This window comes from Panthera tigris, chromosome B3 (genome assembly GCF_018350195.1).
Source record: "Panthera tigris isolate Pti1 chromosome B3, P.tigris_Pti1_mat1.1, whole genome shotgun sequence".
Taxonomy (NCBI): domain Eukaryota; kingdom Metazoa; phylum Chordata; class Mammalia; order Carnivora; family Felidae; genus Panthera; species Panthera tigris.
In genome coordinates this window covers 34607974-34632636 of record NC_056665.1, presented here as the reverse complement: position 1 = coordinate 34632636, position 24663 = coordinate 34607974, and the positions used below count along the sequence as shown (strand labels likewise).

Below are 24663 nucleotides of genomic sequence, written 5' to 3'. Positions count from 1 at the left end.
GCCCCTGGGTGGTTCATTCAGTTAAGCATCTGATTTCGGCTCAGGTCATGATCTCACGGTATCGTGGGTTTGAGCCCCATGTCCGGCTCTGTGCTGACAGCTCAGAGCCTGGAGCCTGCTTCACATTCTGTGTCTCCCTCTCTCTCTGCCCCTCCCCTGCTCATACTCTGTTTCTCTCTCTCAAAAGTAAATAAACATTTTTAAAAAGTGATTTCTTACACTGTTGAGTGTTCCAGGTTTTAATCACGTTGGGGCAGTTTCTTTGCAAAAACAAAACAGTTGTTTTTTTTTTTCTGATTATATAGAGATGAGAGTCCATCAGTGGGAGTGAACCTATTGCCCCCACCCTGGTTTCACTTTTCATTACTCCTGGTCACGTGTGATCCAGAAGCACATGACGTTCCTCTAATGTAGGTCATAAGGTCAGTAGTAGCCTAAGGCTATGTCACAACCCCTACGTCATTCACGTCACTTCATCTCATCGTGGAGGCATTTTATTATCTCACATCATGAGAAGAAGAAGAGTGAGTACAGTACGATAAGGTATTTAGAGAGAGAGAGAGACCACATTCACATAACTTTTATTATACTATATTTTATTACAGTGGTTCTATCGTATTATTAATTGTCATTAATCTCTTACTGTGCCTCATTTATAAGTTAAATTATATCATATGCATGTATAGGAAAAAACAATATGTTAGGGGTCAGCACTGTCTACCATTTCAAGGCATCCCCCGGGGGGCTTGAAACGTATCCCCTATGGGTAAGGGGAGGCTACTGTACATGACCATGACTGACCTTCTCACAATGTTGTTTTGGGGAAACCTCTTTTTTTCATTGGGACAACACTAAGATTTGAATTACTTTATCAAAAGCCAGAACCATAATAAGACACACTTTCAAAGAGAAAAGATGTCCCCAGTTCTTTGAGGGCTCTGTCCCAGGTGGTACTGCTTCTATGGAAAATATGTTGACTATATGAACTGCTGACCATCCTTCCAAATTCTGAATATAACTCTCTAATTAAACACCTTTACATATTTTTTCCTCAAAGAATTTCTGAATTGAGTCTTATTTGATATAGGGATATTAGACACTTTTGCTTAGCTCATTTCCTGACTGATGGACAGTGTGAACATGAATGAATTCAAAACTATGTTGACTGCCTAGAAGTCACCTGAATTGATACATAAATCATACTTCTTTATCCAAATGGCAAACCAGTACAGAAGCAGAAAGAAAAGATGTGGAGAATGAATGAGAATACAAGTTGGACTGCAATGAACAGTAAAACTGAAGTGGAAAGGTAATTTACGTGAACCACATTTATTTTATTTTTTTAATATAATTTATTGTCAAATTGGCTTACATACAACACCCAGTGCTCATGCCAACAAATGCCCTCCTCAATGCCCATCACCCACTTTCCCTTCTCCCCCACCGCCGCCCCCATCCACCCCCAGTTTGTTCTCTGTATTTAAGAGTCTCTTGTGGTTTGCCTCCCTCCCTCTCTGTTTGTAACTATTATTTTCCCCTTCCCTTCCCCCATGGTCTTCTGTTAAGTTTCTCAAGATCCACACATGAGTGAAAACATATGATACCTGTCGTATTCGGACTGACTTCTTTCACTCAGCACAATACCTTCCAGTTCCATCCACGTTGTTGCAAACGGCACGATTTCATTCTTTCTCATTGCCAAGTAGTATTCCATGGTGTATATAAACCACATCTTCTTTTCTCATTCATCCGTTGATGGACATTTAGGCTCTTTCCATAATTTGGCTATTGTTGAGAGTGCTGCTATAAACATTGGGGTACAAGTGCTCCTATGCATCAGTACTCCTGTATCCCTTGGGTAAATTCCTAGCAGTGCTACTGCTGGGTCATAGGGTAGATCTATTTTTAATTTTTTGAGGAAACTCCACACTTTTTCCAGAGTGGCTGCACCAGTTTGCCTTCCTACCAACAGTGCAAGAGGGTTCCCATTTCTCCACATCCTCGCCAGCATCTATAGTCTCCTGATTTATTCATTTTAGCCACTCTGACTGGTGTGAGGTGGTATCTCAGTGTGGCTTTTATTTGTATTTGCCTGATGATGGGCCAACGTTCTTATGTCTGTTGGCCATCAAGATGTGTTCTTTGGAAAAGTGTCTATTCGTGTCTATGTGAACCACATTTAAAACACATACATTTCCAGGGTGCCTCGGTGGCCCAGTCGGTTGAGCGTCCAACTTCGGCTCGGGTTGTGATCTTGCAGTTCATGAGTCTGAGCCCCATATCAGGCTTGCTGCTGTCACCATGGAGCCCGCTTCAGATCCTCTGTCCCCCTCTGTCTCTGCACCTCCCCCACTTGCGTGCACTCTTTCTCTCTTTCTCAAAAAGAAATTAACATGTAAAAAAAAAACACCACATACGTTTCCCAGACAAAATGTTGGAATTTGTGTTTCAAAACTGGACACCTACCGGCCTGCAAACTAGGTCTGGTCAGATCAAACTTGTTTAAGCAATTCTGTGCAAGTGAAATTTGTTCTCAGTTGTTTAAACTGCTAGATTAAACTGGATTAAAATCAGAATTGCCTTTTCACTTCAGAGTCTGCACTGACCATGGCCCCACGATGTCCCCTAGGTAGCCGGCTGGTAAAGTAAGAGAACGCCTCTCCTTCTGCGCCCTACCACCCACCCCACCTCTTCTCTATTTCTCTGGCTTCCTTTGGGAAGAATTGTTTGTGCATCAGGAGCTCCAACGTGTCCCGTGTGTACTTGGAAGGAATGTGTGTCCTGCTGTCGGGTGTTCTATAAATAGCAGCTGGTGCGTTGTTCAGTTCTACATTTTTGCTGATTTTCTCTCTATTTACACTATCAGTTACTGAGAGAGGAGTTTCGAAGTCTTCATTTCTAACTGTGGATTTGTCATTTCTCCGTTTCTATCAGTTATTGGCTTTGTATTCTGAAATCCTGTTGCTGGGTACATACACATTGAGGATTGCTGCCTCCTTGGTGAATTGACTCTTTTATCGTTATGCAACGTCTCCTCTTTGTCCCTGGTAATTTTTCACATTCCAATGCCTATTTTAATATAAAAATAGCCATTATAGGTTTCTTTTGATTAGTGCTTGCATGGTTTATCTTTTTTCCTTATTTTTATGTTGAACACACCTATATCAACATATCTAACGTGGGTTTCTTTTAGGCAATATATAGTTGTGTCTTGTTTTTATTATTATTATTTTAATCCATTCTTTAAATCCTGGTCTTTTCACTGAGAGGCCTGATGGACATACTCTAAAATGGCCCCAGTGATCCCTGTATCTTGAATTTATGTCCTTGCTTAATCCCCTCTGGTTAAGTGTGGAAAGGTCCTGTGAGTTGCTCCTAACCAATACGATGTGGCAAAGGCAATGGGATGTCACTTTTTTGATTACATCACCTGAGGTTATAACTTCCATCTTGATAGACTCGTTCCCTTGCTGCCTTTGATGAAGGAAGCTGCCATTTTGGGGAGACTCACATGGCAAAAGACATGACAGTTAACGTCCAGCTGAAAACTGAGGCCCTCAGTCCAGCAGCCCAAAAGAAACTGAATCATCCTAATGACCATGTAAGTGAGCTTGGAAGTAGATCCCTTCCCAGTCAAACCTTCATATGAGAGCACATTCCTGGCCAACATCTTGGTTGAAGCTTCACGAGAGCCACTAAGGCAGAGGACCCAGCTAAGCCATGCATGCCTTGACCCCTGACCCACAGAAACTGTGAGATAATAAATATTTATTGCAGCTAAGTTTGTGGCAATTTGTTTCACAGCAACAAATAACTGGTATATGTGTTTGTACCATTTATATTTAATATAAGATAGGTTGGTAATTAGATCACCATTTTATTTGTTTGTCTCTTCTGTTTTTCATTTTCCCTTTCCTACCTTTTCTTGTATTACTTGAATATTTTTGTACTCTGTTTTAATTTTCTATTGAGAATTTTACTATAGCTCTTTGAAAGGAAACCTTTTTCGTAGTTGCTCTAGGAATACATACTTAACTTTTCACACCCTATCTGGAATTCTATTCTACAATTTCAAGTGAGCTATAGAAACTTTATCACCGTGTAAGTGCCTTTGGCATCCCCTTTCGTATTGTACACATCATAGTATTACATCTACATACATTGACGACTCCATCAGACAGAGCTATAAGTTTTGCTTTAAACTGTCATATATATTTTAAAAACTTCAATCCTATTATATTTCCCAGATATCTTCCATTTTGGTTGTTCTGCCTTCATTACTTTTCTTACAAATTTTCCTCTGCTGTAATTTCCTTTTATGAAGAATTTCATTAGCACTTATTAGAGAATAGTTCTGGTGGCAATGAATTCTCTTCCTTTTCCTTTGTATGAGAGTGTCTTCATCCATCTTTATTCCTAAAGGACATTTTCACTGGATACAGAATTCTGGGCTGACAGTTCTTTTCATTTACCACTCAAAAATTTTATTCTACTTCCTTCCTGTTTCCATGGTTTCTGATGAGAAACAAGCAGTCATGTGAACATTTGTTCCCCTGTATGAAATACATCATTTGTCTTTGATTGCTTTCAGGAATTTTTCTTTGTCTTTGTCTTTCATCAGTTTGATTATGACATCTGGGTTTCTTTGAATTTATCCTCTCTGGAGTTCAGTGAGTTTCTTCAAGCTGTATGGTTATGTCTCTTGTGAAATGTGGAAGTTTTTCTACCATAATTTCTTCAGATATTTGTTCCCATTCGACACTCTTTTTTCTTTCCTTCTGGGAGTCTAATAGCACAAATATTAAATGTCTTGATATTGTTCCAGGGATCCCTCAGGCGCTGTTAGTTATTGGGTTTTTTCCCCCAATTTTTTCCTCTGTTATTTGGATTGGATACTTTTTATTGATTTATCTTAAGTTTATTTCCATTCACAGACTTTATTTCAGTTACTGTACTATTCAGTTCTGGAATTTCCATTTGGTTTATCTTTTTATCTTCTCTTTTGCAGAGACTTTCTATTTTTCCGTTTGTTTCAAGAGTGCTTGCTCTTACTTCTTGGAGCATGGTTATAATCACTGCCTTAAAAAATCTTCTCACAGTTGACATCTGTTGCTTGTTGCTTTCCTTGTCAGTTGTGAATTTCATGGGTCTTTATATGCTGAGTGATTTGGGTTTATATCCTGGACCTTTCAAACATTATGCTGTGAGACTCTGAGTCTGGTGTAAGTCATAAAAGGAACATTGATTTTTTTTTTTTTTTTAAATCAGGCTATGGACCAGGTTATATTCTGACTGTAAGTTCGGACCTGCCTCCATGGGCTATGGTTTCAATGTCAGTTCTATTTTCAAAGTGCATTGCCATTCCGATGAGTCCAGTGTGTGTGCAACCCAGTGGTCAGTCTTGGGCCTGGATCAGGGTCTATCCTATAGTTCAGTCCTCAAAATCTGTATGGTATGCTGTTCAGTGTCAGATCCACACATGTGCAGCTTGGAGGGAAGCCCAGGAGTTCATACATCAATTCGCGAGATTTCCTTCTTAATCCCTCCATTCTCCACATTCTCCCCCATGCTGTCTGGCTCCGTGGAGCCTCCACTCCAAGCCCTCCAGCCAGCAAGCTTGGGCTTTGGTTTTCTTGCTCTGCCACATGCTTCCTGTAACTTTCTGTATCGAAAGCCAAGTGGTGGGAAGAAAGATTGGAAGCACAAAAAGAATACGGCACACTATGATCACCTTTCCTCTGGTCAAATAGAACTATTCCACCCATTAGGTGCTTGCCCGTTACCACTGCTGCCACAATATTGTCTGTGGGCACGGCTGGGGAAAAAAGAAATCAGACCCAGAGGATTTCCACCCCCCCTCCCCCCCAACTCTTAGGAGTCTCCTTTCTTGTTTCTTGAAGCAGAAAGAGAGGACTTCTCTTGGAGCTCTTTCTCTCGGCCTCTGGTGCACACCTCTGAGTTTCTGACTGCCTTTGAGTCCAGGTGGGGCAACACTGGAGGGAAAGAAAAATGGCAAGCTCACTGCTGGTTTAGTTCAACTTTGCATTCTGGTCTCTTTCCCTCACCTGCCTGCTACAGTCTATGTGGCAGAGCCCTCAGATACCTACTCCATCTGTTCTGTCCAGGATTTATAGTTGTATTCAGTGTGCCTTCCCTTATTCTATGTTTTTCTGGAATTAGCATCTCCTTTTGCTTCTGAGATCACTGATCTTTTGCTCTGTGGAAAATGCTATCTTTATACGTGGCATTTATTGCAAAAAAAGAGTTGCATTTTTAAATTTTCGGTAATAGCTCTTTGTTATGGCCTAAAAGAGTTAGGCTGTCCACATTCTATTTTCTGAATCCACAATTAGAGGCATTTTTCCCGAAGACAAATTCTCAAAGGAACACATTCACATGAAGATTGAACCACAACCTCATTAGGCCTGCATAATACTTTCAGTGCTTTTCCTTGTTTGCATCCTCCCTTTTCACATTAATGGGGGAAAAATGCTCTGAGAAGGCCATAAAAACTCTGAGATTTTGAGCTTGAGTGGCCGGGAGAAGGTGCCCTTCACCCAGACATGGAGTGTAGAGTGGGAAACAGGTTCGGGGGGGTGGGAGGGACGGGGATACGTTCTGTGTTCTGTTTATCACACATTGACAGGAAGAGCCTGCCAAAATATCTAGGCAATGGGAGCCTGGAGTTGAGGGGCAGAGGTCAGATTTAGGTGGTAGCAAGAATCACTCCCCAAGAAGTTATCACGGAAGATGCGAGGAAGAAAATGATGATGGGAGGGGAGACGATGCAGCGTGGCAAGAGAGGAGAGGCAGGGGCCGTGTACAGAGATGTGCTTAAGCCTCCCACGGCCCAGGACTTGCCCCCATGGTGCTGGCCTCATTTCTGTATCACTGCCCTGCAAAGCTCTCCCACCGCTGTGCCTTCCTACCCTTCCTGGGTTTCACTCCACCCCCCAGATCCTGGCGAATTCCCCCTCAGCGTCCCCCCTTTCAGGGCATAGACTGGCCCTCTTTCTGGAGCTTATTCAAAGGCAGAGGTGGTATTTTGGTCACCATGGCAGATCCACTGAGGGAGATTTTCAGGATCTCCCTGATTCTGGCTGCTAGTGGAGACAGTCTGGGGTGAACTTGCACCTTTCTGTGGCTTGCCTGACCCATACAAGAATTTCCCTGGGCCTCCTAATCGGCACAATTCCCTCTGTATGGTGAAGTAACAAGACTTTTCAAACACTTTACCCTTGCCAAATTGTGTTTGGACACACTGCCATATTTTATTGGAACAACCACTGTATGAATCCCAGTATGCCAGGTTTTGCCACAGTAATAAACCCAAATCTCAGTGGCTTAACACACCAAAAGATGCTACACGTGCTTGCACAACAAGGGGTGGTGGGTGCTGTGCTCTTCAGAGACCTTTGAGACCCAGGCTAACCAAGGCCACATCTTCGCCATTGTTTTCACAGTCACAGCGCCAGTGGGAAGGGGACATGATTTGTACACTGAGACTTAGAGCATCTGCTAGCTTTTCTCTTCTCTTTTCTTTTCTTTCTCTTCTCTTTCCTCTTCTCTTTTCTTTTCTCTTCTCTTCTCTTTTCTTCTCTTTTCTTTCCTCTTCTCTTTCTTCTCTCTCTCCCTTCCTCCCTCCCGTCCTCTTTCTTTCTTTCTTTCTTTCTTTCTTTCTTTCTTTCTTTCTTTCTCTTTCTTTCTTTTCTTAGAGAAGTCACATTCCATTGGCCACAGCAAGCCACATGGCCACATTTAACTTAAGGACAAGGAGACAGGGAAGTTAAATCCTCTCTTGCCCCTAAGGGCGAAATGGAGAATCTCGGTAATGACTACCCAAACCATACCCTCAAGAGTTGTTATCTCGACTTACAAATTGAAAAACTCGGACTCCATTAAGTCACCTTTCCAAAGTCACACAGGTAATAAGTCAGCAGAGCAAGGATCCAGGTGCATACTTGTTTAACTGTAAAACCCACGCACCTTCCACAAGTCAGATGTCTCCTCTTCAGGAAACGATTACACAGAAGATGGTTCTTACTAGCTTCAAGGGAATTTCAGATGCTGACAAGTAAAAAGTTTGACCCCTGATTAAAGTTAATCTTGTGAAAATGTGTTTCTTTTCTCTCTCTTCTTCAAACAACCTGTTTTTTTAAAAAAAGGAAAAAGAAAAAGGAAGAAGGGGGAAAAAAGAAGAAATAGGGGCGCCTGGGTGGCGCAGTCGGTTAAGCGTCCGACTTCGGCTCAGGTCACGATCTCGCGGTCCGTGAGTTCGAGCCCCGCGTCGGGCTCTGGGCTGATGGCTCAGAGCCTGGAGCCTGCTTCCGATTCTGTGTCTCCCTCTCTCTCTGCCCCTCCCCCGTTCATGCTCTGTCTCTCTCTGTCTCAAAAATAAATAAACGTTAAAAAAAAATTAAAAAAAAAAGAAAAGAAAAAATAAAGACAAAAGAGGAATAAAAAAAAAAAAAAATGAGCCCTTTGGGTGGACCTCTGACCCGTACCACAAAACCTAATTGCATGTCAGGGCAATTTGTTTTTTTTCTCACTGTGTGGTATTTTCCACTCACAGAACTGGGTCAGAAGAAGTCTGTATCTTAATCTACACACTGGTTCTTGCTTCTGTTTGTTCTCTGCTTGATCCTGTCCCCTTCACTCCTCCTGTGGAATGTTCCCATGACAATGGAAGAATGGCCATACAGCTAGCCAGACAGAAGGGACAGACCAAGCACTCAGCCCACCTTCTCTCAGACTTACAATTCTAAGTGGGAAGGTACAGGGCATGAGAGTACTCGCAACCCATTTGCCCACTTGGGAGAAGTCAGCAGTGAGTGCGTAGTCCCACTCTGCAGATGAGGAAACTGAGGCGCAGAGAGGTTAAGTGATTAAACCAGATTAAAGCGACAAGCTGTGAGTCTTTTTTTCTGAATCGTAGCTTAATTTCCTTTCCACTCCACACTGCAGCCTTGTATTTGCCCTTCAACTCCTGGGAAACGTGCCGTTAAGTATACCAGCTGACTAGGGGGAGCTCTGCCTTGTCTAAAGACTTCTGCCTTCACATGACTTGCTCTCTGGTGGTTACGAGAATAGGTGTGGCCCTTCGCCAGAGACATAAGAGGTGAGGCAGTGACCCCACTGCTCAGGCAGCTGGGCCCTGGAGGTAGGAGGTCCCCCAGTGCTTTAGAAGAAATGCTTCTCAGATCTCAGAACACTTCCTGAACAAACCCGGAATCTACACAAGAGTTCTAGGAAGAGGCATAGGTAGTCGTAGAAACTTGGGCCTGTTCTGCTGGGCTGAGCCTCTGCACCAGCCCATCAAGGACACTTAGCCGTGTTCTTGTTTTAACTCCAAAGAAGGAAAAAAACACCACTTGATTCAACGTGCTTTGAGTAGGGCCTGAAATCCTCAGCCTCGGTGTGTATGAGATTTGGAACTCAAGACGATGTTCGTGGTTTTGATGGCTGTTTTGAAGCACGAGACCCCCCAGTGTCCTCCATCCATGGACTTATGAGGGGTGGAAATGAAAGAAACCATTTCAAATGCAGCTTGAAATTAAAAAAAAAAAAAAGTCACATACTTTTCTGTGTATGTCATCTTTTCCCAGATGGATCCGAAATGAGCCACATCATTTCCCTGGTGCAGAGTTTCTGAGAGAATCAGAGATCTGAGAGCTGGGAGGGGCTTCAAGTCTCGGGGTGAGTCAGTTAGTCTCCTTTTCTTCCAACAGGTATAAATATGTTCTTCCCATTTTATAGACGAGGCCACTGCCATTCTGAGATTGGTGATTCCTATCATGACATGGCCAGTGGGTGATGCTGGTGTAGAGGTTGGGGGGGTTGGCTGATTGCTTTTACTGCATGGAGCTGCTCCTTGTAGGCAGAAGATTCCTTTATCACACAGAGAGCAGCGAGACAGGAAACGTTAAAGGAAAAAAAAAAAGAAGGAAAAAGGAACGTAGGAGCCACGAACATCTTGGCAGCAAAGTCTGGCAAGATGTCACAACTGGCACCTAGCTGGGTCTCTGTATACTGAAGAGAGGCAAGATGAAAATAGGCAAGGTAAAGCAATGAACTTGGAGGCTGACCTTGTGGCCCGTGGTGCCCTGGGTTTATATACAAACCGTATCTGGCCAGCGTTCAGTGGCTATGCAGTATCTCCGAGACGTTATAAAAATGAATTAATTCAACAAGAAAGCCAGTTTGCTAAAGAGGGAAAACTGCCAGTGAGGTCAAGGTGATGGCAATTTCAGGCACCGTGTGAGGTGATTAGCCTCAAACAGAGAAGCCGTTTCCTACACTGAGACCCCTAACCCCCAGGCCATCTTGGAGGCCTGCAGCACCTGGTCACAAGGTCAGCATGGGCAATGGGCAAAGGACAAGACCGTATTAGGAGAGTCTCCCAGGAACAGGGGAAGGGAAACACAGGGCATTCCTTTAGAATGATGGATTTGTTTTATTTTGCATTTATTTTTTCATTACAAAAGAATTGTGGAATGATGTTTTTGCATTACCTTTTTTTTTTTTAATAACAAAGGGGATTTTTTTTCCCTCTCTCTTTGGATAAACACAGATCTGATGGTGTCAGCCGCTGCTTAAACCCCCTCAGAGGCTCATTTGGAAATAAGCCAACTTACAAAAATGGTCATAAGCATCACCGACCTTTAACAGATTTGGACAGGACAGCTCTCCCAATCATTTACAAAATGATTTACTTCTATATTGGTATAGAAGTCACCTCCCTTCTTCTGATCTGGAATCCCTAGACCCTCCAATCCAGTATCTAGGACAGGAGGGGGCTCCAGGACCCCACTCCTTGTATGTGCTCTGATGGGACACCCCTGTTTTTGTGGTTGTCAAAGGATTGTTAACTATGCCTGCAGGGCTCGGCGCAGTCAGACCTCAGCCCATCCCCTCCACCTCCCTCTCTCTGTCTTAGGTTCTGAGTCCTGGCCACATCCCCCTTCCTTCTGCTTCATGTGTGTGTCGCTTTGCAAAGTGTGTTTCCTTCTGTCTAGAACAGCCTCTCCCACCCTGTCCTCTTTTTACTCTGGCTAACTTTTCTCATCCTCCCTGTAATCCTTCACTGTGAGCTTCAATCAATATAGGTTGGCTGGATGAAGAAGATGATCAACCAATCGTGTTTGAGAGGAAGCACTTGCAAGTGGACTTTTCCCATAGATGACGATTGTCTTCATCTAGGTAATCGGTGCCGGAAGGAGAAAGGGGTGTGAACCTGGAGGTCAAGATGCCCACTTTTCTTCTTGCTCGGCATTGCCACTCCCGGAGAGAAGCGGCTTCGATCTGGGTGATGCCTTTGAGCTGTGAGTATTATCACTTGCAAAGAGGGAAAAGAGAAATAATCTGAATATTTGGGATTCCAAAAGTTGTCTTGTACCAGGTAACACGAAGTTTCCTATCTCCTCCGACCAGACGTAGGATAAGAAGAAGGAAGAGCGAAGGGAGAGAGGGAACAAGAATTGGGCACTCTGAAACGGAGCCGGTCACCTCTGATGTTTGATAGGAGACTTTGATATGCCATTAGAAGCCATTTTGCCTCTGTCCTCCAAGCTTGTGGCCTCAGCCCTTCTCTTGCATAATTATAGATTATACATAGGTCAAGTAGGGGGCCAGCCCCAGGCGGGGGCATGGGAACTCGGGACTCAGTTTTCAGGCTGACATCCCAGATCCCCTGGAGGAGGAAGAGAATGAAGTGAGTTAATGAGGCAAGCAGGGGAGGAAAGGCTCCTTAACACTCACCCAAGGCACTCAGAAACAGCTTAAAACATCGGACAAAGTTTCCAGCTCACAACAGGTTGTGTTGTGTTGTGTTGTGTTGTGTTGTGTTTTCATTTTATTGCGCTTCCCTTACTTATTATTCGTTGGGCACAAGCTTGCCTTGACTTTACAGTCTACAAAGGTTTACAACCAAGAAAATAAAAGGAACGATTTTATAAGCATTGTAATGGATCCTGGTACCTCGCTGGAGCCTGAAATTAGGGGTTTGAAAATGTGTCTGTTTCCCTTCACCTCCAAATGTTAACAAAGTAGGGATAATACAGGGGTTTCCTTCCCTGCTGGGACACAACCCCCTGAAATGCCATTAGGGTGAAAACACTAGTGTTTGTCAAGAGCGTAAAGCAGTATTTTTTCAAAGCATAATTTTTGGAATTCTAGCCCCAAGAAATGTTCTGCTGGTAAAAGGATTCGTGGTCGGTGCTTATTAGCGAAGTACGGAAGCCGTGTTACTCATAAGTCTCCCCGACAAAGGTCTGGTTGTCCTGAGTTGCCTTCCTGCAATCTGTTCACACTCTGCTCTTACTCAAGTTCCACATGCTCTGGAATCCCAGGACGTTGCTCTCAGCAATTTGCCATTCTTCCTCAAGCATTTGGGGGTCTTTACCGTGGACCAGGCTCCAGCCTGGGGCCCCTTGGGAGGAATGGCCCATGCGAGATGTGGTTCTAGCAGGGGACAGATTTAGTGAGGTGGGGCAGTAGCGGTCTTCCGTAGGGTGGCCGGATCATTTACCGTCACAACCGGGACTCACAGAGTGAAAGGGCACTGTTAATTGATAATTATGCCAGGATAACAGGTATAAATGAGGACTGTCCTACAATAGGATGTATGGGGAGTAGTTACAGGGGAAAGGTTTCAGTTCAAAATGAAAAGGGGCTTTCTAACAGGGAGCCTCCACTAATAGTCTGAGCTATTTTATGAAGTAGTAAGCACTTTGTCACTGAAGATACGCAAGAGCGTAACTAACAACTCAGGCTCCAAGATGTTGTATATGGGAGACACTGACGCACCAGGAAGACACTCCGGATAGGATGACCCCAGCTAATCTGGGGCCCCTACTCTCCTTTGCCTTCTTTATTGGTGAGATTCAGTAGCTTATCTCATACACGAGGACCGAATCCTGCCAATCCGATTTACACATACATCCACACTTGGATAAAAGTGAAATTACAGCAGGACTGAAAGCTGAAAAACTTGCTGTTTTAATGTAATTAATATTCACTGGTGCCTATGCATAATGTAAATACCTTTTTGTTTAAAATAAGATTGGAGGGGCGCCTGGGTGGCTCCGTCCGTTGAGCGTCCGACTTCGGCTCAGGTCATGATCTCACCGTTCGTGGGTTTAAGCCCCAAGTCGGGCTCTGTGCTGACAGCTCAGAGCCTGGAGCCTGTTTCAGATTCTGTGTCTCCCTTTCTGTCTCTTCCCCTCCCCTGCTCGTGCTCTGTCTCTGTTTCTCTTTCAAAAATAAATAAACATTAAAATAAAATGAAATAAAATGAAATGAAATAAAATGAAATGAAATGAAATAAAATAAAATAAAATAAAATAAAATAAAATAAAATAAAATAAAATAAAATAAAACGAGACTGGATTTCACAGTATGGCATTGACATTCTTTCTTTCTTTCTTTTTTTAAGTTTATTTATTTTGAGAGAGCACAAACGGGGGAGGAACAGAGAGAGATGGGGAGAGAGAGGATCCCAAGCAGGCTCTGACCTGAGCCGAAATCAAGAGTGGGACGCTTAACTGACTGAACCACCCTGGCCTTGACTTTAAATAATGAGAACATTCTGTGACAGGCCAGCAAAACACAGCCACCACGATCTGACCAAGTTTGAAGGGGATCGGAATCAGTTCTGAAGAACCAGCCTAGGTCAGCTGGGTCAAGCCTTCAGGCCTGTTCATACCTGCCTGAGAAACTCCCCTCAGCCTTGAAGACTCAGCTCAGGCAGAACGGACTACACTTGTGCTCCCCTCCCAGGAGTCTTTAGCTACTTCTGCATATCCCCCAGGTACACCACCTACTAGAATAATTTCCCAGCTGTGTGATGCCTCTCTCACCTCACTCTGAGCTTCTTTGGGACTGGAACTTTCTTCATTTCACTTCCTGCAGTCCGTACATGTCTTTTAAATGGATCCACCCAATGGGAACAACTTTTATTCGTTTTGCTTTCTTTTCAAAAGTTGTGGCAAAGGGGCTCTTGGGTGGCTCAGTCGGTTAAGCGTCTGACTCTTGGTTTCGGCTCAGGTCATGATCTCTTGGCTTCGTGGGTTTGAGCCCCACAATGGGCTCTGTGCTGGCAGCTCAGAGCCTGCTTAGGATTCTCTCTCTCTCTTTCTCTCTCTCTTTCTCTCTCTGTCTCCCCTCTGCCCCTCCCCAACTTATACTGTCTCTCTCAAAATAAATAAATAAACTTTAAAAAATGTGGCAAAATATGCATTACATAAAAATAACCATTCTAACCATTTTTAGGCATACAATTCAATGGCATTAAGTACATCTCAAGATGGTCTAACTTTTCTATCATTTTAAATGATTTAAACTGGTCAGAATTTACTAGAGCTGTTAGAGCTGCTTACCTTGGACCCATGGGACCTGTGACACCCAGAACTAATTTAATCCCACTCCCACCAGGTGCCTCCCATCAAAATCTGCATGATCAAGTGTGGAACTGTTTCCTCCCATTTGAACCCGTGCGGATCAGTCAGGACTGGCTCTGCCCAGGCTCCTGGCACTCAGAGTTGGTTTCCTTTCTTTGGCCTGATCTCTTAGGTTGCCACTTTCTTTTGGTGATTTTTTTTCCCCTGGGGCTCCCTGCCCTGTTGCTCTCCTTTCTCCTCCCACACACCGCACCCATCCCAGGGTGCTTGGGGCAGGGAGCTCGCTTCTGCCGTCACCGTCACTGTCCCACTGTGCACCTGCACTTTCAAAACCGCTCTTGCAAACAGGCTTTGGAGGCGGGATAAACAGGCCGACTGGTATTGAGGGAGACTACCTATAGCTGGGCAGCCTCTTCAGATGTTTGAGGTCATCCCACCCCCACCGGGGAAGGGGAGAGGAGGCGACATTTTCTCAGTCGCTACCTCATTGGCCATAAACATCTCAGTTTGATGTAAAGAATGTCGCACGGCGTTAGGAACCAAGAAACCGGGCTCTGGTACTTTTCCTGCCGTTCAGTAGCTGTCCTCAGGCCCTTCTTGGGACAATATTGCCCAATTACTAAAAAGAAGGGCTTGGATACACAGACCAAAGCTTGATGACGATGACGATGATGATGGATTTGCCGCCAGCTTTTTCCTTCCCACACTAGTACCTTGAATGAGACAAGTAACAAGGCTGAATCACCCTGGCTGTCCGGACTGTGTTTCATCTCTCCCCTCAATGAGCGCTGGAACTTTGGTTAGAGCCTGAAGGCTCTTGTCCTGTTCCTTTGCCTTCAGGAGCCCAGCGAGTCTTACCTGGCGAGTGAGCAGTGAGTGAGCGTGACTGTGTGCCCTTTGGAGGAGGGCTCCTCCTTCCCTATCCTTAGAGTCATGTCTTCTGCTCTGGTTTACAGAGAAATTTTCCGTGCTGGCTCCCTGCTCCAGCCTCAGCCCCCGGCTGCTGCAGCTGGAATGGTTGTTCCAAACACAAGGATGCCCCGTCCCTCCTGAACCCCAGTCCTTCAATGGTCCCACAAACCCCAGGAGAAGATGAAAGAGGGATTCCACCATTTGGCCCTGCTTTACCTCCTGGTTTCAGCCCTTTTCCTCTCCCTCAGCGGGTCCTGGCCGGCCCGGACCACACTCCACTCCACTCTCGCCACCCTCACGGGACGACGTCTGTTCTCCCCGTGCCCAGGGACCCAGGGCTCAGTCCCGCTCCTGTTTGTAAGGGCCCCCTCCGGGGTCACGGCGGGAGGTTGGGGGGGAGGGCGTTCCTTCCCGAGGCGGCCGCCAGGGGGCGGCAGGAGCGGCTCCAGATGACAGCGGGAGGCCGCCGGTGGGGGAGGGAGGAGGGACCGAGGGAGCGCGGATCCCGGTTCTCCCGGTCGCAAACTTCGAGCCACAGCTTTCCGCGCGCGCCCGAGCCTCTGGCCGCCCGCGCAGCCCGACGCCGAACCGGGGCGCAGCGGGAGCCCGTGCAGGGCGGGCGCGGGGCGGAGGCGGCGGCCGTCCATGCGGCGGGCTCGGGGCTGCCCGGCGCCGGGAAGCACGCGGGGGCGAGGCGAGGCGGCCGCCGGCCGCTCCGGGACGCGGACCGCCAGGTGAGCAGAGCCGCCCGCGCCCCCTGCGCCCCGCCCGCGCGGCCCCGACCCGGCCCGGCCGCTGTCCTCCTCCCGGGCCCGCTCTGGACCTCGGGGCGACGGCGCGGGCGGCGGGCGCAGTGGGTGTGTCCGGGGAGCGGGGGGCTGCGCCCGCACCGGGCTTGGGGAGCCAGCGCGCGCTTGGTCCCAGCCGACGGCTGCGCCGCCTCTCCGTCCCTTCCCTTCTCTTCCCTTCCCGGGGGATCTGCTGTGTCCCGGCGCCAGCACGCACTCCTCCACTCTCCAACTCTGAAACTCTAGAGACAGCCAACCTGGGCCGTCCTGTAGTCGGGGCCCCGCGCTCCCCGGGTCGGGGCGGAGGGGGGCCGGCGAGGGCACACCCGGCCCGTGCGCCCCGACCCCTGCCTCGCCTTCCTTCTGCCCCGGGCCGGAGAGCTGATCCGGTCTCGGTCGGCGCGCATCGAGCCCCAGCCCGGGGCCTCGGCCACGCCGTTTTCTAGAAAGCCTCAAATCCTGGTGTGTGTCTGAGCTAAGCCGCTGCAGCCCCGCGCCAGCGAGAGCCGGAGTGGATGGGTTGTTTCCGCCAACTCCGGACACTTCCTCAAATGCAGCCCAAGTACCTGCAGCCCCTTGGCGCGTTTATAGGATTGGCTTTTGCAGAAGTAGCTCGTGGAGCTTTAGAGATCTGGAAGTTAGTATTTTTTTTTTTTTCTTTCTTCTAAATAACATCAGCCCTAACTTGGGAAGGGGATTTCAGGGCGTTCTCAGGCCCACTTAGCATCTGGAAATTGCGGGTTTGGTGTTTGCTAAGCAGCCCACACCCAGCCCCCCCCCCCCGCCCCCTCCCACCGGCCTTTCCTACTGCCTGTTAAATGTGCATGCTTGTGTCTCTTCTGCCTCCTTTGTGATCGACCCCCACCCCATTCCGCTCAGTAAGTGAATCTGAAGCCTCGGACCTGGGTAGCTGAAGCGATTGTGGGATGCCTGTTGGAATTTGGAATAAGAGACATGCAAGTCTAAGGAATCATCTTGTCCAACTGTCCTGCACAGCTGAAGGCACCCAGGCACAGAATTATAATGTAACGATTTTTCAAAGATCACACAGCTCTTAAAACCTGCACAACCTGCATATGTCTTTACTTCATTGATAAAGGGGTGATGAAGGGCTTTATGGGATCTTACTGGGTCTCGATATACAAAGATGCAAACATTTTCAGAACGTGATTGAAATACAGTACTACTCAATTCCTATAGATTTTTGTTGGCACCACAGTTGAATTCCTTTAGAAAACAAAATCCTAGCCCTGGAATTAATTCGAGGAAGCAGATGGGAGTCCTGGGACTTTCCTATAAAGCTCTGCAGGGTTGGAGCAGGGATTTCCCAGAGGTCCCGGCCTGGGAAATGAGTTTGGGTGATCAGAATACTGGAGCCTCTACTGAACAAGCCACCTGGCTGGCCGTCTTGTGAAGAGGGCTGGTCAGGTGAGCTCCCGTGATCACCTCCACGCCCAGACCGGAGCAGGCAGCAGGTCTTTCTTTCAGTAAGAAATGTAACTGGCTGCTAGGAAAAAATGAATAAAATAACATACAGTCCAGGGTTTGTAAGATCAGGGTTGGATATTTTGGCTTGGAGGCTTTTTGGGGTTTTTGTTTGTTTGTTTTGTTGTGTTGCCTGGAAATCTGATTGTGATTGCATCCAATTATCCTAAAGAGTGGCTGGGCACTGCCCCATCCTTCTCGGTCCCCCACATTTCCCTCCATGGCACCACTTCCTCCCAGTTGGCAGGCAGCCTCAGGGTTTGAGAGCCCCATCCTGTCCCCCACGTTTAGAGCACATTCATTACCAAGTTCTGTCCACATTCTTTTGTGATATCACAGGGGTTCATTTTCCTGTCTCCGTTCCCTCTGCCCCCTCCATAAACCCTGTCCACATTACAGTAATCATCTCGCCTCTTGACTCCCAGCCACGAGTTACTTTTTTCATTTTAATCCATCTCCTTTCATGCTGACAGATTAATATTCCTAAAATTCTGATTTCGCCACATCATTCCTCTCAAGAAATCACAACGCGCCCCCCCCCCTTCCCTGCATTCACTTCTGTTTAATTCTTCTCCAGCTGATGTTTTTGGGCATCTGCTGTGTTCGAGGGACTATTACTATGTGCTGAGACTTAAACCGAGCACAGGACAATATCCTTGCCCTGGATTCGTTGACAGGCTAACAGATGATAAGTGGCCACCCGGGGAGACAAAAAGATGTTTAAAAAAAAAAAAAGTCACCGCGAAACTAATGCAAAACGTTGGTGATGTGCAACATGTCAAGGAGACACAGATGAGGAAGAAGTTTTTTTCTGCATGCGAGGAGCTATGAAAATTACAGCTGGGCTTTGAAGCCTGAGGAGGAGTTCAAGGAGATGGGAAAGCCGGGAGGAGAGGGGGCATGCCGGGCAGAGGGAAGAGCTCCAGCAAAGACCTAGCGATATGAATGTGCTGGAATGGACGTGATAGGCCAGGACAAGGCCAGGCTTCGTCTGGACAGTTAGGATTTGTCTTAATTCAAGTCCGCTGATCCAAGAGCAGTGCACCTCCTACCTGCCTGATGTACCCAGTGTCTTCATGGTGGTCTTGTATGCGCTCTAGTATGCCGCTTCATACCTCCCGTCTGCTCCTCTAAATTCTGCTGGGTAAGTGTGCCTCAGCCCCTCCTGCACACACCCGTCTCTCTCCTCCCTGAACCCATCTGAAGTGCTCCCCTGCCTCCTTTTTTTTTTTTTTTTTAATATTTATTTATTTTGGGGAGAGTGCAAGCGGGGGAAGGGGCGGAGAAAGCGGGGGGGCAGAGGATCCGAAGCAGGCTCTGTGCTGCCAGGCTGACAGCAGCTAGCCGGATACGGGGCTTGAACTCAGGAGCCGAAGTTGGACGCTCAAAACCGGCTGAGCCACCCAGGTGCCCCGCTCCCCCGCCGCCTTTGCACAGACCGTGTGTTCAGCCTGGACACGATCTAGCGGGCCAGCCGCCTGTCCCAGGCACCCTGAGGCTTCTCTTCCCTCCACCTTTCCGGGCTGCGTAGCACAGTGCCAGCCCGCGACCAGCACCGGGTGACTTGGAAATGCAACTGGGTTGGACCTTCCAGTCCCACTTTGCCTTCTTTGTCCTCTTGTCTCTACTTCTCCCACCTTTTATCTTTTTCTGTGCGTGCAGAACTGTGGTATTTATGTACGTAGGTGTGGATGCAAAGGTTTCTCGCGTCCGTCTGGACTCTTGTCTGTGAAAATAACGGATTGGCAGCGTTAGGCCAGGGGCTACCGCCTACCACAGGCTGGCGCTGGGGAGGCAGAACGTCAGTGGGAAGCTCTGGGCGGCCTCTTGCCCTCTTTCGGTACCCCTCTCCCCTCCTCCTGCAGGACCCGTGGACTGACGCTGGGGGCGTCATTTCTGGGCCTCTTTGCCCTCTCTTCTCTCTCCGGGGCCCTTCAGAACTGACTTCTCCGGTTTCCGGAGCCTCGCTGGCCCGATGCTGTCATGCTCAGGTCGCGGTTCCTGAGCACTGGGGTGTGCTACGCCTGGTGCCTTAATCCTCCCACCAACCTGCGAGGGAGAGAGCATAATCCACATTTTACAAGGTAGAAAACTCCAGCTTACCTGCCTTAGGTCAACAACTCGGGTTTTGAACCTAAACCTTAGAACCCAGCACTCTAAGCCAGGTGCTTTTCCCACTATATCCCTGTTTCCTGAAAGGGCTGTGTTTGGAACATCTGAGTCAGGATGAGGATCTGCTGGGAGGACGCTCAGATTCCAGAGTGGAGGCAGGGCCTGGAAGTTGGCATTTGTCAGACTGCCTCAGTGATTGTTCTACAGACTGGCTTTGAGGACCCCTGCCCTCGGCTGCCTTAACAATGAGGATCCAGGGACAGGTGGTGAGTTAATAATATTAGCCGCTTCATCCCAGGTCGCATGGTCCTTTTTAACAGGAGCTCTGACCTTGACTCTAAGGAGGGAGTGCTGGTTTGTCATGGCCCAGGCCAGCCAGAGAGCCCTCTTTTGGTCAAAGGGGTCTTGAGTTCACTCCTGGAAGCGTGCTCCCCACCTCTCCCCGCAAAGGTGTGCAAGCCCAGCCCCCATGAGGCTCACTGTGAATTTATTTCTGGGCCTGAGCCAGTGCTGAGGGAGAAGGGTCAGGTGGGTTGGTTCCAGAGCCCCAAGTTTCCTAGGGTAGGAAGTGGGTTGGGACTCCCCGGATAGGGCTGACCGTGTCGTGCCAGCCACTGTCTCCCTCTCTTGAGTGGGGTCTGCTCACCGACAGATCCCTTTTCTTCTACAAACCCTTATTTTGCACCCTTCTTCGGTCTCTGCCACGTGTGACAAAGGGATGGCCAAAGCCTGGGGGGGCTGGTGGGGGGACCGGCGCTGGGTGCTCAGTGCCAGGCCACATCCTATTTGTCTTACCTTCTCTGTACCCGGTCAGGGCTTGGCAGGCACTGTGTGCTAGAAAAAAAAATGTATATAAATAATATATATTATTTTATAATATATATAAATTATATATATATTCTGTATACATATATATAAATATACACGTAGTATATATGTGTATATATAAAACTTCAAGCCCCCTCAAGTCCAGGGGTTTGTGTCTGAAGGGCCAAATATTGCAACCTTTTATTCCAATCCAGCGAATGAACCCCTTCTGCTGTGCAGTAATAATAATAATAATAATTATAATAATAATAGTGAGTTATCCACTCAACATCCTCTCCCCTCTCCGCTCCCTCCTCGGGTTCCCGTTAGAATCCTCAAGGAAGAACCTAAGATCCAGACAGGGAGCAAGTGTCCTCCTCATGGTTAGTTGTCCCGGCAGAGCGGCCTCTGCCTGCTCAACTCTTTTCACCTCATCTTTCCACGGAACGTGCCGCGCACGTCCCTCCAACGAGCCTGGCAGAAGCCGCTCACTCATGCGGTGCCCCACAGTGCTCTCCCTGGGCCCCTCTCCTCCTGGGCGCGGTCCCGAGGACAGAGAGCCGGGCTGACGCTGTGGTGTCTTGTCTAGTGACACCGGGCAGCCTGCGACCTGGGCTGGGCAGCAGGCGGGCCCGCCCCACCCGCCCAGCCAGCTGGCTGGCTGCCTGAGGGCTGGCCAGCAGTGAGGACCCAAGTAATGAGTGATTAATGGGCGCCCCATCTAATCTCCTGCCAGGGGAAATGAAGGGCCAGCCGTGGGCTGGGGCTCGTCGTGACCTGCTCCAGGTGGGCTTGGAATGCACCCAGCTCAGGATGGGGATTAAGGCTTGAAAGACAGAGGAAATGAGATGTTAACCCTTTAGGCCATGGCCCTCTGAGCCCCAGCAGGGAAATCGCTAGGGAATTATCTGCAGGCACCTGATGAAAGGGGAGCACGGCCTTTGATTTATGGCAGGGATGCAGCCACAAGACACCCAGGGGGGTGGGGGGGCGGGGTGACAAGCCACGCCTTTGACTTAACCATTTTTCTTGGAGGCTCAGTCAAGAGAGATTAATTTCTTGCGAACATGGATACGTGGACAGCTGGGAGGCCGCTCTACCTGATTCCTTCTTGGAAACCTTCCGATCGTATCAGCGAGTTACAAATTGGTAGTTGCCAGACAGACCTTTCTTCCTGAAACGCAGTGCCTCGGGTCACATGTCATTTCAGGGCAGAGAGGAGGGGGTGTGGCCCCGCTGGACCACAGCTCTAGTGGTAGGATCCACCTTTTCCTGGGTCGGGCAGGAGCACAGTGGTGCTGAGGGTGGGCGCCCCCTGGAGCCGGCTCCCTGGGTTCAGGCCTTGGCCCCACTAAGCTGTGGGTTCCTGGACAGCTAGCTTCCTTTTGTGCTGTGGTTCTCCCGTCTGCGAAATGAGGGTGAGAATAATACAGACCCTGGGTGAGAGTCACGAGAGTGTGAAGTGCTTACAGCAGCCTTAGACCTGTAGAAGTGCCATCGTTTTTTTCTTGCTTCTCTGGCTAAACCCCGGAGACCAGACCTTCTCCGGGAAGGGCACAAGCAGCTACTCTGCAGGGTCTCTGAGAATGGGTGAATTGCTTTGGCTGAATTGATGACGTACCCTCTGATTGATCTCGCTTGTTTGACCCTTGACCCTCACATGCCTTGAATTCTGATCCTCCTTTCCCCTCCCTTTGCTGTTGGCCCTCTGGCCTCCAGCTGCCCTTTGGATTACACTGCCCTGCCCCTTGCCCCCTGCCTCCATGCTCGGTGGCCGGATGTGGTGCATCAGGGCAGTGACGCCTGCCTGGTCCGGTCACGGCACGGCCACTTCTGCACCAGTTCTGCCCACGGCCAGCCTTGCCGTGACCTGACGGCTGAGGACGAAGAGGGCAGCTGCCTTGCGAGCAAAATTAGGAACAGCGGAGACAATCTGATCTGGATGCCAGTCACAGCGCTGTCCCCTTTTCTGGTTGCTCTCAGCTCCCATTGCCTCATCCTTGATTGAGGCTAATAATAGTAACACTTATCTAATGGTTGAGAGAAGGTCAAACCCGACCGTGGACATGAGGCCCTTTGGACTGTGATGGGGAGTTTACTGCTGGTTACAAGGCAGGCCTTAAGCCTGATAACGGGGTGTGCCCTGACATCTAGCCCCTCGAGCCCGTTTGTATCTCTGTGAGAATAGACAAGTGCCCAGGGCCTGCTTGACTTTACTGACGTTTTAGCGAAGGCCCAGGTTTCATTCTGCTTGAAGTTCCAGGAATCTTCCGGCCAGCTAAAGAGAAGGAGCTGCCATTTACAGAGCTCTGTATCAGGTCCTGGGATTTGCCTGCGTTGATTTATTTCAGTCTCTCAACGATTCGTGTGAGCTAGACATCATTATTCCTATTCTACAGCCTGGAAAACCAAGGCACAGAGAGGTTAAGGAATTTGCACCTGCTCGCACAGCAAGTAGGTGTCAGAGTGATGTTTGAATTTCCAGTCATCTGACTCCAAAGCGTCATGGGAACTCATGGGCTGGTTAGTGCCTCAGTCTAATCGTAACCCACTGGAAAGTCTGATGGTAACCACTTAAAAGTCTAACTGTAACCCACTTAAAACCTTTTAAAAATTGAGATGTCATTCACATACCATAAAATTCACCATTTTAAAGTATACAATTCAGTGGTTTTAGTGCATTCACGGAGTTGTGCAATCATCACCCATTATATAATTCCGGAATATTTTCATCACCTGCAAAAACTCCATATCCTTTCGAAGTCACTCCCCGTCCTTTCTCCCCAGCAACCCCTGGAAACCTCTCATCTACTTTCTGTCTCCATGGATCCTGGACATTTCAGATAAATGGAATCCTGCAACATGTGGTCTCCCGTGATTCGCTTCTTTCACTAAGATTAATGTTTTCACCCGTCTTGAAGCACAGATCGGTGCTTCGTTCCTTTTTATCACCACGTAACCCACTTTGAAAATAAAATAGAAGGCTCTTCTGCTTAGAAAAGGGGGGGAGCTGCCGTCCCAAAACAGATGCAGCGCAAAGAAAGGGGCCCTCAGTCTTTACTGTGGGCAGACGTGAGAGGATTCTAAAAGTAGGGGCAGGTGGAGCGAGCGCTCCTGCCGGGCGTAGAGGTGGAGGCAGAAGCAGGTGCGGGCCTGGCTGGGTTCCCGCGTCCGGGAGTAGCAGGGGTGCCCAGCTGCGCTCCTCCAGACACCTTGGTGTTCGTGCCTGCGGCGAGGTCTGTCGGGATCCGTCCTGCAGAGGTGGTGTGGGTGCAGTGGGCCGACCCCCCGAGAGACGGGCAGGGGGGTTTGGGAGCGCTCTTTGCCATAGTCTGTCCAGTGTGGGTGCCGCATGGACATTTTAGTGGCTGCACAGTCTGCTGCGTCCCTTCTAACTTCAGGGGGACTGTGGTGGCAGGTGCATGCTGGTGACAGCACCGCGGATTTGCTTAAGTTTCTGGATACAAGGCTTTTTTTTTTTTTTTTTCTGATTACAAAGGGAAGATACGTTTATTGTAGAAAAGTTAGGAAATGTGGAAAAACACAGAAAAAAATAAAAATTATCCATAATTCCCCAGCCAGTGATGACCATTATTTTTAATGTGTGTCTTTGTAGTCTCTCTTTCTGCACACACACACACACACACACACACACACACAGTTTTATAGAATTGGTATCTTGCTGAACATCTTGTTTTGTTCGAGACTTTTTTCACTTAACAATAAACCATAAACATTTCCCCTAGGTACTGAATATTCAATATTCTTCCAAAACATGGTTATCTTAATGGTGGCAGAATATTTTTAAAAACATTAATGTTTGGGGGCGCTTGGGTGGTTCAGCTGGTTAAGCGTCTAACTCTTGATTTCGGCTCGGGTCATGATTTCAAGGTTTGTGAGATCGAGCCCCGTGTCGCGCTCCGGGCTAACAGCAAGGAGCCTGCTTGGGGTTCTCTCTCTCCCTCTCTCTCTCTCTGCCTCTTTCCCCGACGTGTACACTCATGCTGTCTCTTTTTCTCAAAATAAGTAAATAAATATTAAAAAATAATAGAAAAAATCCTTATTAAAAAACATTAATGTTTGCTTATTTGGGGACATGTTGGTTTCAATTTTTCAATATTATTTATAAATAAAACTGCTCTTGTGCATTTTTTTTGTACTTT

At 47.8% G+C, this 24663-nt stretch overlaps 2 long non-coding RNA genes across 2 annotated transcripts; one reads left to right on the top strand and one right to left on the bottom strand.

The window, feature by feature from the left end:
* Positions 1–9072: 9072 nt before the first annotated feature.
* LOC122239213 lies at positions 9073–11650 on the top strand. Its single transcript, XR_006218167.1, has 4 exons — positions 9073–9415; positions 9606–9696; positions 11200–11321; positions 11431–11650. It is a non-coding gene; the product is annotated as an uncharacterized LOC122239213 (long non-coding RNA).
* A 7912-nt stretch (positions 11651–19562) lies between these two features.
* On the bottom strand, positions 19563–21010 carry LOC107179856. Its single transcript, XR_001510568.2, has 3 exons — positions 20931–21010; positions 20489–20527; positions 19563–19630 (listed from the first exon to the last, which is right to left on the bottom strand). It is a non-coding gene; the product is annotated as an uncharacterized LOC107179856 (long non-coding RNA).
* Between the last annotated feature and the right edge of the window lie 3653 nt (positions 21011–24663).